General features: G+C 45.8%; 1 long non-coding RNA gene across 1 annotated transcript; it reads left to right on the forward strand.

The window, feature by feature from the left end:
- Positions 1–9,254: 9,254 nt before the first annotated feature.
- Positions 9,255–10,278, forward strand: LOC127926653 (uncharacterized). The gene is made up of 3 exons (XR_008124790.1): positions 9,255–9,302; positions 9,888–9,940; positions 10,175–10,278. It is a non-coding gene; the product is annotated as an uncharacterized LOC127926653 (long non-coding RNA).
- Positions 10,279–10,888: the final 610 nt, after the last annotated feature.

Genomic DNA, 10,888 nt, shown 5'->3' on the forward strand with positions numbered 1-10,888 from the left:
TGGGTCTTAGTTCAGAGTAGTTTCGGGTCTTAGTTCAGAGCCGCCCTATGGGATTCCCAATCACGGCCGGTTGTGATACAGCCTGGATTCGAACCAGGGTGTCTGTAGTGACAACTCTAGCATTGAGATGCAGTGCCTTAGACTGGCAGTATGTCTCATAGATGGACAGAACAGGGTTCTACACCTCTAGCAGTATGTCTCGTAGATGGACAGAACAGGGTTCTACACCTCTAGCAGTATGTCTCGTAGATGGACAGAACAGGGTTCTACACCTCTAGCAGTATGTCTCGTAGATGGACAGAACAGGGTTCTACACCTCTAGCAGTATGTCTCATAGATGGACAGAACAGGGTTCAACACCTCTAGCAGTATGTCTCGTGGATGGACAGAACAGGGTTCTACACCTCTAGCAGTATGTCTCATAGATGGACAGAACAGGGTTCTACACCTCTAGCAGTATGTCTCGTAGATGGACAGAACAGGGTTCTACACCTCTAGCAGTATGTCTCGTAGATGGACAGAACAGGGTTCTACACCTCTAGCAGTATGTCTCGTAGATGGACAGAACAGGGTTCTACACCTCTAGCAGTATGTCTCATAGATGGACAGAACAGGGTTCAACACCTCTAGCAGTATGTCTCGTGGATGGACAGAACAGGGTTCTACACCTCTAGCAGTATGTCTTGTGGATGGACAGAACAGGGTTCTACACCTCTAGCAGTATGTCTCATAGATGGACAGAACAGGGTTCAGTTCTACACCTCTAGCAGTATGTCTCATAGATGGACAGAACAGGGTTCAACACCTCTAGCAGTATGTCTCATAGATGGACAGAACAGGGTTCTACACTACACCTAGCAGTATGTCTCATAGATGGACAGAACAGGGTTCTACACCTCTAGCAGTATGTCTCGTAGATGGACAGAACAGGGTTCAGTTCTACACCTCTAGCAGTATGTCTTGTGGATGGACAGAACAGGGTTCTACACCTCTAGCAGTATGTCTCATAGATGGACAGAACAGGGTTCAGTTCTACACCTCTAGCAGTATGTCTCATAGATGGACAGAACAGGGTTCAGTTCTACACCTCTAGCAGTATGTCTCATAGATGGACAGAACAGGGTTCTACACCTCTAGCAGTATGTCTCGTAGATGGACAGAACAGGGTTCTACACCTCTAGCAGTATGTCTCGTAGATGGACAGAACAGGGTTCTACACCTCTAGCAGTATGTCTCGTAGATGGACAGAACAGGGTTCAGTTCTACACCTCTAGCAGTATGTCTCATAGATGGACAGAACAGGGTTCTACACCTCTAGCAGTATGTCTCATAGATGGACAGAACAGGGTTCTACACCTCTAGCAGTATGTCTCATAGATGGACAGAACAGGGTTCTACACCTCTAGCAGTATGTCTCATAGATGGACAGAACAGGGTTCTACACCTCTAGCAGTATGTCTCGTAGATGGACAGAACAGGGTTCTACACCTCTAGCAGTATGTCTCGTAGATGGACAGAACAGGGTTCTACACCTCTAGCAGTATGTCTCATAGATGGACAGAACAGGGTTCAGTTCTACACCTCTAGCAGTATGTCTCATAGATGGACAGAACAGGGTTCAGTTCTACACCTCTAGCAGTATGTCTCATAGATGGACAGAACAGGGTTCAGTTCTACACCTCTAGCAGTATGTCTCATAGATGGACAGAACAGGGTTCTACACCTCTAGCAGTATGTCTCATAGATGGACAGAACAGGGTTCTACACCTCTAGCAGTATGTCTCGTAGATGGACAGAACAGGGTTCTACACCTCTAGCAGTATGTCTCATAGATGGACAGAACAGGGTTCAGTTCTACACCTCTAGCAGTATGTCTCATAGATGGACAGAACAGGGTTCAGTTCTACACCTCTAGCAGTATGTCTCCTCATTCCTCCTCATTCCTCCTCATTCCTCCTCATTCCTCCTCATGGTTCCTCATTGCTCCTCATTCCTCATTGGTCCTCATTGCTCCTCATTCCTCCTCATTCCTCCTCATGGCTCCTCATTCCTCCTCATTGGTCCTCATTGCTCCTAATTCCTCCTCATTGCTCCTCATTCCTCCTCATTGCTCCTCATTCCTCCTCATTCCTCCTCATTCCTCCTCATTCCTCCTCATGGCTCCTCATGGCTCCTCATGGCTCCTCATTGCTCCTCATTCCTCCTCATTCCTCCTCATGGCTCCTCATTCCTCCTCATTCCTCCTCATTGCTCCTCATTCCTCCTCATGGCTCCTCATTCCTCCTCATGGCTCCTCATTCCTCCTCATGGCTCCTCATTGCTCCTCATTCCTCATGGCTCCTCATTCCTCCTCATTCCTCCTCATGGCTCCTCATGGCTCCTCATTGCTCCTCATTCCTCCTCATGTCTCCTCATTCCTCCTCATTGGTCCTCATTGCTCCTCATTGGTCCTCATTCCTCCTCATGGCTCCTCATTCCTCCTCATTGCTCCTCATTCCTCCTCATGGCTCCTCATTCCTCCTCATTGCTCCTCATTCCTCCTCATGGCTCCTCATTGCTCCTCATTCCTCCTCATGGCTCCTCATTGCTCCTCATTCCTCCTCATGGCTCCTCATTCCTCCTCATTCCTCCTCATTGCTCCTCATTGCTCCTCATTCCTCCTCATGGCTCCTCATTGCTCCTCATGGCTCCTCATTCCTCCATTGTCTCATACCCTTCTCTATTGCCAGTAACATTTCTTGGCAATATAATGCTTCCAAAATGTACTAGTGTATCACTCTACCTACCTTCTCTATCAGCAGAAAACCGTTTAGTTTGGTGGTTTGTAGCAACGGCTTCAAAACATCCAAGAAAGAAGAAGTTTGAGTCATTGATAACATATTCAGACACAAAGATTAACTTTCTTTCTCACGCAAACAAGTTGTTGCAAAACTCTACCCTGTGAACTAGATGTGAAGAATATAACTAGTTAACAGGTTACTCTACCCTGTAAACTAGATGTGAAGAATAGAGCTAGTTAACAGGTTACTCTGTGAACTAGATGTGAAGAACAGAGCTAGTTAACAGGTTACTCTGTGAACTAGATGTGAAGAATATAACTAGTTAACAGGTTACTCTACCCTGTAAACTAGATGTGAAGAATAGAGCTAGTTAACAGGTTACTCTACCCTGTAAACTAGATGTGTAGAATAGAGCTAGTTAACAGGTTACCCTGTAAACTAGATGTGAAGAATATAGCTAGTTAACAGGTTACTCTACCCTGTAAACTAGATGTGAAGAATAGAGCTAGTTAACAGGTTACTCTGTAAACTAGATGTGAAGAATAGAGCTAGTTAACAGGTTACTCTGTGAACTAGATGTGTAGAATAGAGCTAGTTAACAGGTTACTCTGTGAACTAGATGTGTAGAATAGAGCTAGTTAACAGGTTACTCTGTGAACTAGATGTGTAGAATAGAGCTAGTTAACAGGTTACTCTGTGAACTAGATGTGTAGAATAGAGCTAGTTAACAGGTTACTCTGTGAACTAGATGTGTAGAATAGAGCTAGTTAACAGGTTACTCTGTGAACTAGATGTATAGAATAGAGCTAGTTAACAGGTTACTCTACCCTGTAAACTAGATGTGAAGAATAGAGCTAGTTAACAGGTTACTCTGTGAACTAGATGTGAAGAACAGAGGTCATTCCTCTCATTCTGGATGAGACGGTCTGTGATGAGAATACATCTGTTCTCTCTGTCATCAAAGCGGAAGGATATAACCCACCAGAGGCTGTATCCTCACTGCATTACAACCCTTATAGATGTTGTTAGGTCCAAACAGGAAGGATATAACCCACCAGAGGCTGTATCCTCACTGCATTACAACCCTTATAGATGTTGTTGTTGTTAGGTCCAAACAGGAAGGATATAACCCACCTGAGGCTGTATCCTCACTGCATTACAACCCTTATAGATGTTGTTGTTGTTAGGTCCAAACAGGAAGGATATAACCCACCTGAGGCTGTATCCTCACTGCATTACAACCCTTATAGATGTTGTTGTTGTTAGGTCCAAACAGGAAGGATATAACCCACCAGAGGCTGTATCCTCACTGCATTACAACCCTTATAGATGTTGTTGTTGTTAGGTCCAAACAGGAAGGATATAACCCACCAGAGGCTGTATCCTCACTGCATTACAACCCTTATAGATGTTGTTGTTAGGTCCAAACAGGAAGGATATAACCCACCAGAGGCTGTATCCTCACTGCATTACAACCCTTATAGATGTTGTTGTTAGGTCCAAACAGGAAGGATATAACCCACCTGAGGCTGTATCCTCACTGCATTACAACCCTTATAGATGTTGTTGTTGTTAGGTCCAAACAGGAAGGATATAACCCACCAGAGGCTGTATCCTCACTGCATTACAACCCTTATAGATGTTGTTGTTGTTAGGTCCAAACAGGAAGGATATAACCCACCAGAGGCTGTATCCTCACTGCATTACAACCCTTATAGATGTTGTTGTTAGGTCCAAACAGGAAGGATATAACCCACCAGAGGCTGTATCCTCACTGCATTACAACCCTTATAGATGTTGTTGTTAGGTCCAAACAGGAAGGATATAACCCACCTGAGGCTGTATCCTCACTGCATTACAACCCTTATAGATGTTGTTGTTGTTAGGTCCAAACAGGAAGGATATAACCCACCTGAGGCTGTATCCTCACTGCATTACAACCCTTATAGATGTTGTTAGGTCCAAACAGGAAGGATATAACCCACCAGAGGCTGTATCCTCACTGCATTACAACCCTTATAGATGTTGTTGTTGTTAGGTCCAAACAGGAAGGATATAACCCACCAGAGGCTGTATCCTCACTGCATTACAACCCTTATAGATGTTGTTGTTGTTGTTAGGTCCAAACAGGAAGGATATAACCCACCAGAGGCTGTATCCTCACTGCATTACAACCCTTATAGATGTTGTTAGGTCCAAACAGGAAGGATATAACCCACCTGAGGCTGTATCCTCACTGCATTACAACCCTTATAGATGTTGTTGTTGTTAGGTCCAAACAGGAAGGATATAACCCACCAGAGGCTGTATCCTCACTGCATTACAACCCTTATAGATGTTGTTGTTGTTAGGTCCAAACAGGAAGGATATAACCCACCAGAGGCTGTATCCTCACTGCATTACAACCCTTATAGATGTTGTTGTTGTTAGGTCCAAACAGGAAGGATATAACCCACCTGAGGCTGTATCCTCACTGCATTACAACCCTTATAGATGTTGTTGTTGTTAGGTCCAAACAGGAAGGATATAACCCACCAGAGGCTGTATCCTCACTGCATTACAACCCTTATAGATGTTGTTGTTGTTAGGTCCAAACAGGAAGGATATAACCCACCAGAGGCTGTATCCTCACTGCATTACAACCCTTATAGATGTTGTTGTTGTTAGGTCCAAACAGGAAGGATATAACCCACCAGAGGCTGTATCCTCACTGCATTACAACCCTTATAGATGTTGTTGTTGTTAGGTCCAAACAGGAAGGATATAACCCACCAGAGGCTGTATCCTCACTGCATTACAACCCTTATAGATGTTGTTGTTGTTAGGGCCAAACAGGAAGGATATAACCAACCAGAGGCTGTATCCTCACTGCATTACAACCCTTATAGATGTTGTTGTTGTTAGGGCCAAACAGGAAGGATATAACCCACCAGAGGCTGTATCCTCACTGCATTACAACCCTTATAGATGTTGTTGTTGTTAGGTCCAAACAGGAAGGATATAACCCACCTGAGGCTGTATCCTCACTGCATTACAACCCTTATAGATGTTGTTGTTGTTAGGTCCAAACAGGAAGGATATAACCCTCCTGAGGCTGTATCCTCACTGCATTACAACCCTCATAGATGTTGTTGTTTTACATCAAGCAGTGTTGTTCCAGGTCCTGTATAGTCACTTTTTTAGGATAGATTTAGCCTTTTGGCTCGTTTTTAAACATCACATGAGTAAAGGATGGAGCCCAGGCCCTATAGATTAAATTACCTAAATAGGCTACTCTGAGAGAATGTTCAACTCTGCCCTTGTCTTTGTCCCCCCCCCCCCAGACAGAGGTCTAATGTTGTGTTTTGAGGAGATGTTAATGAGCTCTAATGTGAGACGTGCTGTGAGTAGATTCTCTGTTCCATAGATATAGAATGACTAGAAACTTGTCTTGGTGGGTGGAGCTGACCAGCGTCCATATTGGGTGTATCTCGGCCGTGAGTGTGTGTGTGTGTGTCCCAGACAGAGGTCTAATGTTGTGTATTGAGCTGACCAGTGGCCATATTGGGTGTACCTCTGCCGTGAGTGTGTGTGTGTGTGTCCCAGACAGAGGTCTAATGTTGTGTATGGAGCTGACCGGCGGCCATATTGGGTGTACCTCGGCCGTGAGTGTTCCAGTCACATGACTGTGGTCCGAGGGACGTTCTCCCTTCACTTCTAAAAACGAGTTGTGTCTATGGTGACGAGTGTCTTTCTTGACCTCACCTGGACACTTTCTCTGATAATCCTTTTATGACATTAGAGAAACTACTGCAATCCTAAGATGCTTCATATCTCTACTGGGGAAAGTGTCCACGCCGCCCAGAGGTTTGTTAACAACACTGGGAGACGGGCAGAGACTCGAGAGTAGAGGACATTTAACACTGAGGAAAGATGGACAGAGACTGGAGAGTAGAGAGGACATGGACAGAGACTGGAGAGTAGAGAGAGGACATGGCCAGAGACTGGAGAGTAGAGAGGACATGGACAGAGACTGGAGAGTAGAGAGAGGACATGGACAGAGACTGGAGAGTAGAGAGGACATGGACAGAGACTGGAGAGTAGAGAGAGGACATGGCCAGAGACTGGAGAGGACATGGACAGAGACTGGAGAGTAGAGAGGACATGGACAGAGACTGGAGAGTAGAGAGGACATGGACAGAGACTGGAGAGAGGACATGGACAGAGACTGGAGAGTAGAGAGAGGACATGGATAGAGACTGGAGAGCAGAGAGAGGACATGGACAGAGACTGGAGAGCAGAGAGGACATGGACAGAGACTGGAGAGTAGAGAGGACATGGACAGAGATTGGAGAGTAGAGAGAGGACATGGACAGAGACTGGAGAGTAGAGAGAGGACATGGACAGAGACTGGAGAGTAGAGAGGACATGGATAGAGACTGTAGAGTAGAGAGAGGACATGGACAGAGACTGTAGAGTAGAGAGAGGACATGGACAGAGACTGGAGAGTAGAGAGAGGACATGGACAGAGACTGGAGAGTAGAGAGAGGACATGGACAGAGACTGGAGAGTAGAGAGAGGACATGGACAGAGACTGTAGAGTAGAGAGAGAGGACATGGACAGAGAGTAGAGAGAGGACATGGACAGAGACTGGAGAGTAGAGAGGACATGGACAGAGACTGGAGAGAGAGGACATGGACAGAGACTGGAGAGTAGAGAGGACATGGACAGAGACTGGAGAGTAGAGAGAGGACATGGACAGAGACTGGAGAGTAGAGAGGACATGGACAGAGACTGGAGAGTAGAGAGAGGACATGGACAGAGACTGGAGAGTAGAGAGAGGACATGGACAGAGACTGTAGAGTAGAGAGGACATGGACAGAGACTGGAGAGTAGAGAGGACATGGACAGAGACTGGAGAGTAGAGAGAGGACATGGACAGAGACTGGAGAGTAGAGAGAGGACATGGACAGAGACTGGAGAGTAGAGAGGACATGGACAGAGACTGTAGAGCAGAGAGAGGACATGGACAGAGACTGGAGAGTAGAGAGGACATGGACAGAGACTGGAGAGTAGAGAGGACATGGACAGAGACTGTAGAGCAGAGAGAGGACATGGACAGAGACTGGAGAGTAGAGAGTGGTGTCTGCGTCTAGAGTGGTGTCTGTGTAGAGTGGTGTCTGTGTAGAGTGGTGTCTGTGTAGAGTGGTGTCTGTGTAGAGTGGTGTCTGTGTAGAGTGGTGTCTGTGTAGAGTGGTGTCTGCGTCTAGAGTGGTGCCTGCGTCTAGAGTGGTGACTGCGTGTAGAGTGGTGCCTGCGCGTAGAGTGGTGCCTGCGCGTAGAGTGGTGCCTGCGCGTAGAGTGGTGCCTGCGCGTAGAGTGGTGCCTGCGCGTAGAGTGGTGCCTGCGCGTAGAGTGGTGCCTGCGCGTATAGAGGGGTGCCTGCGCGTATAGAGGGTGCCTGCGCGTATAGAGGGGTGCCTGCGCGTATAGAGGGGTGCCTGCGCGTATAGAGGGGTGCCTGCGCGTATAGAGGGGTGCCTGCGCGTATAGAGGGGTGCCTGCGCGTATAGAGGGGTGCCTGCGCGTATAGAGGGGTGCCTGCGCGTATAGAGGGGTGCCTGCGCGTATAGAGGGGTGCCTGCGCGTATAGAGGGGTGCCTGCGCGTATAGAGGGGCGCCTGCGCGTATAGAGGGCGCCTGCGCGTATAGAGTGGCGCCTGCGCGTATAGAGGCGCCTGCGCGTATAGAGTGGCGCCTGCGCGTAGAGTGGCGCCTGCGCGTTAGAGTGGCGCCTGCGCGTAGAGTGGCGCCTGCGCGTAGAGTGGCGCCTGCGCGTAGAGTGGCGCCTGCGCGTAGAGTGGCGCCTGCGCGTTAGAGTGGCGCCCGCGCGTTATAGTGGCGCCCGCGCGTAGAGTGGCGCCCGCGCGTTAGAGTGGCGCCCGCGCGTAGAGTGGCGCCCCGCGTAGAGTGGCGCCCGCGCGTAGAGTGGCGCCCGCGCGTAGAGTGGCGCCTGCGCGTAGAGTGGTGCCTGTATATCTCCTACTAGCTAGATTAACATCAGCAACGTGTGATCTGGTTGCGATCAACAAAGTAAGGAATTGGACCACTGTCTCTTTAAGACTGGAGTTGTATCACTTGTCCCATGTTGTACCAGTAGTTCCTTGTGAGGATGTCCACACCAATGCATCTTAACCGAGACGCATGACCCCCCCCCCCTCCTGTTGATTTCAGAAGGAAGTAGTTCCTTGTGAGGATGTCCCCCCCCCCCCTCCTGTTGATTTCAGAAGGAAGTAGTTCCTTGTGAGGATGTCCCCCCCCTCCCCTCCTGTTGATTTCAGAAGCCAGTAGTTTCATCCCAATAGGGATGTGACCGATATGATTCTCTTCTTGATATTGACCTGAATGACTTGCCACTCCTCTCATCAGACCAGAGTACGGGCCAACATCATGTTTTCATCTCTCTCAGAATGGTCTGTTGTTTTCTCCAGAGGAATAGAGGAAGCATGTTCATTATGGACTTCAGACTTCAGTCAGCAGATGTTATTGTAGTTTGATCATACAGAACACCATGAGGTAAGGTTATTGTAGTTAGATCATACAGAACACCATGAGGTAAGGTTATTGTAGTTAGATCATACAGAACACCATGAGGTAAGGTTATTGTAGTTAGATCATACAGAACACCATGAGGTAAGGTTATTGTAGTTAGATCATACAGAATACCATGAGGTAAGGTTATTGTAGTTAGATCATACAGAACACCATGAGGTAAGGTTATTGTAGTTAGATCATACAGAATACCATGAGGTAAGGTTATTGTAGTTAGATCATACAGAACACCATGAGGTAAGGTTATTGTATTTAGATCATACAGAACACCATGAGATAAGGTTATTGTAGTTAGATCATACAGAATACCATGAGGTAAGGTTATTGTAGTTAGATCATACAGAACACCATGAGATAAGGTTATTGTAGTTAGATCATACAGAATACCATGAGGTAAGGTTATTGTAGTTAGATCATACAGAATACCATGAGGTAAGGTTATTGTAGTTAGATCATACAGAACACCATGAGATAAGGTTATTGTAGTTAGATCATACAGAATACCATGAGGTAAGGTTATTGTAGTTAGATCATACAGAACACCATGAGGTAAGACTGTTACTCAGATGTTATTGTAGTTAGATCATACAGAACACCATGAGGTAAGGTTATTTTAGTTAGATAATACAGAACACCATGAGGTAAGGTTATTGTATTTAGATCATACAGAATACCAGGAGGTAAGGTTATTGTAGTTAGATCATACAGAACACCATGAGGTAAGGTTATTGTAGTTAGATCATACAGAACACCATGAGGTAAGGTTATTGTAGTTAGATCATACAGAACACCATGAGGTAAGGTTATTGTAGTTAGATCATACAGAACACCATGAGGTAAGGTTATTGTAGTTAGATCATACAGAATACCATGAGGTAAGGTTATTGTAGTTAGATCATACAGAACACCATGAGATAAGGTTATTGTAGTTAGATCATACAGAATACCATGAGGTAAGGTTATTGTAGTTAGATCATACAGAACACCATGAGGTAAGGTTATTGTAGTTAGATCATACAGAACACCATGAGGTAAGGTTATTGTAGTTAGATCATACAGAACACCATGAGGTAAGGTTATTAAATAACTCAGATATTATTGTAGTTAGATCATACAGAATACCATGAGGTAAGGTTATTGTAGTTAGATCATACAGAATACCATGAGGTAAGGTTATTGTAGTTAGATCATACAGAATACCATGAGGTAAGGTTATTGTAGTTAGATCATACAGAACACCATGAGGTAAGGTTATTGTAGTTAGATCATACAGAACACCATGAGGTAAGGTTATTGTAGTTAGATCATACAGAACACCATGAGGTAAGGTTATTGTAGTTAGATCATACAGAACACCATGAGGTAAGGTTATTGTAGTTAGAGCATACAGAACACCATGAGGTAAGGTTATTGTAGTTAGATCATACAGAACACCATGAGGTAAGGTTATTAAATAACTCTGATGTTATTGTAGTTAGATCATACAGAATACCATGAGGTAAGGTTATTGTAGTTA

Source organism: Oncorhynchus keta, unplaced genomic scaffold, assembly GCF_023373465.1.
Source record: "Oncorhynchus keta strain PuntledgeMale-10-30-2019 unplaced genomic scaffold, Oket_V2 Un_contig_8026_pilon_pilon, whole genome shotgun sequence".
Taxonomy (NCBI): Eukaryota; Metazoa; Chordata; class Actinopteri; order Salmoniformes; family Salmonidae; genus Oncorhynchus; species Oncorhynchus keta.